A 2,793-nucleotide genomic window follows, 5' to 3' on the forward strand; every position below is an offset into this window, starting at 1 on the left:
GTATTGACTCTGAGGCAAAGTCAATCTCAATGTAATTTGAATTCAGAACGTAAACAGCTAGAAAAAATGTTTCTAAGCATTTTATTCGGCACACTAACAACTCTGCTACCACATAATAATGGTTTCAAATTTTGGCACAAGTCCAGCAATTTCGATGTAATCTACCCCAATACTTGACTGGTACTTTTTAATTTGACCCCACAAAAGATGAAAGGCAAAGCTGACCTCAGTAGAATTTGAACTCAAAATATAAAGACAAATTGCCAGTAAGCAATTACCTGGCATGCTAACGATCATACCAGCCCTTCACCTTTTGCTAGTCATAATAATGGTTTCAAAGTCTGGCACAAGGGCAACGATTTTGGTGGAGAGGTAAGTCAATTACATCCAGGGCCGGATTAAGACCCATCAAGGCCTTAACCACTTAAAAGATTTTGGTACGCCCATAATAGATTATGTAATTCAAAATACAAACAATAACAAACCATAAAATAAATTTTCATTTTTCAAAACGAAACAAAACAGTAAGAGGGAAAAATAATATTTTTGTATACTTCCACTTTATTTATATTTGAAAAGTTTCGTCCTACTTTTTTGAATTGCAAAGTCTTTGATCAGATCCTGAAAATGAATTTGGTAAAACATCTGCATCTATACTTAGTAGAGATAAAGGCATTCCAAATATTATTTTAGCAAATTTGAAGTGATTTCTTTTGTGCTGTAAACCATTTACCATTTCAGTGGTGCCTTCTTCCCTCGATGCCCTAAGCACGTGCTTATTTTGCTTAATGGTAAATTCAGCGCTGATTACATTGACTTCAGTAATCAACTGGTACTTATTTTATAGAACCCCCAAATGATAAAAGGCGGAGTTGACCTTGATGGAATTCGAATTCAGAACATAAAGACGGATGAAAAACCGCTAAACATATTGTCTGGCGTGCTAACAACTCTGCTCGCTCACCGCCTTTCCCTAGCTCATAAAAACGGTTTCAAATTTTGGCACAAGGTCAGTAATTTCATGGGAATGGGTAAGTCGATTACGTCGACTCCAGTGTTCAACTGGTACTTAATTTATCAACTCCGAAAGGATGAAAGGCAAAGTCGATTTCGACAGAATTAGAACGTACGAAGCATGTTGCCCGGCATGCTAACAATTCTGCTAGCTGGCTGCCCTTTGCTAGCTCATAATAATAAGGAAAGGAGACCGTGATTGAGAAAAGAGAAAGAGAGGAGCTTAAAGCGAGTAAGGGAGGTAAGTGAGGAAGTAACTGATAAGAGAATCTAGAGATGGGAATGAGGTGGGGGAGAGAAAGACAGAAGGAAAGGAGAGAGAGTGACAGACAGAACTGTGGGAGGCTGCAGGATGAACCGAGAATAACAATTAAAAAAGTAACGAAGTAGAGAGAGTGAAAGAGGAATAGCAATTTTCTATCGCAGTAAACAGGATGTATAGAAAATATTTAGATAGTAAAATAGACAGAGAAAAAAAGATGAAGAATGAAACAATGACAGAGTGCGAATGAGAGAAGAAAAGAAGCAGACAGATGATTTTTTAACAGAGAAAGGCAGTCACTGAGTGTAGAAATGCGAAATCGTGATAATATATAAACATATTACACATATATAATATATGTGTGCAGTGAAGAAGAATCCTCATGTCGATGACTGAAAAACACACCAACAAGAAAACAAACCTTTAAAGTAAATTAATCAACAGGCACCAAATTTATTATTAATCAAAATTAATTAATTAAAGACCAACAAAAGTAGCAACTCCCTGAATATCCAGCGGCTGTTATTGTATCGAAACTGTAAGTCTGATTTTTTTTCTTTTTTAAACTTATCTTAGAATCTCTGTTAATTATTTTGTATATACATGGTTTCTGTCTGAATATTATGAATTTATTTTTGTTCAAATTCTTATTTTATATCTTTCTTTAAATGTGTATCTCATTCATTTCTGAAGTAAATATCATACTTAGTCAGCTCTATAGATTAATTCATCGTATCAAGCAAACTACACCCACAGGCAGACACATAAACACCTCTATATATTTATGTTGTTGTCAACCGCTTATTAGTTCTGGTTGAGAGAAACCAGAATCATAAAAAAAGGGGGAATGGGGGAGGGACAAAAGGAAGTCTTTCCAAATATTCCAGTAGAAATTCTCCTTAATTTTAGAAATATCTAAGACTACGTTATTCAGCGTGTCCTTTCTAATGTGATTTAAGGGAGATTTGGTTGTCATTTCTTGGAGTAGATCATATGTCAGCTTGTATATTATATTTGTGAGTCTGTTTAGCAGATCCCCCTTTGTTGCAAGGTTTGGGATAGACCTCGATTTCCCTTGTTCTTGTTTGTCTTAAAAATTTTCAGGGTGGGTGGGTATCGATCTCACCAATATGGAAGGGCCTACAAAACGTCATGGATACTTGCCCCTGCTTCTCATCTCACTCAGCCAGCAACCAAACACTCACACGTGGCTGTGTGGTTATGAAGTTAACTTCGGAGCCATGTGGTTGCAGGTTCGATCGATCCCACTGTACTTTGAATAGAAGTGTCTTCTGCTATAGCGTTGGCTTGACCAATGCTTGCGAGTGGAATCTTGTGGACGGAACTCTTCAGAAGCAGTATATTTACTGGTTATGACATTTCACTGGTTAGAACGTTACTGTCGCTTTCGTGCCGATTGTTGCACCTAGGCATTATTGATACTATAACCGCTTTATTACAGATACTGAGTGGGTTTTTTTCTAATTTATGGACAACTAACAAATTATACATATATA

The 2,793-nt window shown here is 36.5% G+C and overlaps 1 protein-coding gene across 1 annotated transcript in view; it reads left to right on the plus strand.

Moving 5' to 3' along the window:
* Positions 1 to 1,312: 1,312 nt before the first annotated feature.
* Positions 1,313 to 2,793, plus strand: part of LOC106881997 (vitamin K-dependent gamma-carboxylase) — a 72,057-nt gene continuing 70,576 nt past the window's right edge. Inside the window, exon 1 of the mRNA XM_014932533.2 lies at positions 1,313 to 1,814. The gene's annotated coding sequence lies outside the window, so the exon portion shown is untranslated. The remainder of the gene's footprint in view (positions 1,815 to 2,793) is intronic.

This window comes from Octopus bimaculoides, chromosome 7 (genome assembly GCF_001194135.2).
Source record: "Octopus bimaculoides isolate UCB-OBI-ISO-001 chromosome 7, ASM119413v2, whole genome shotgun sequence".
NCBI lineage: Eukaryota > Metazoa > Mollusca > Cephalopoda > Octopoda > Octopodidae > Octopus > Octopus bimaculoides.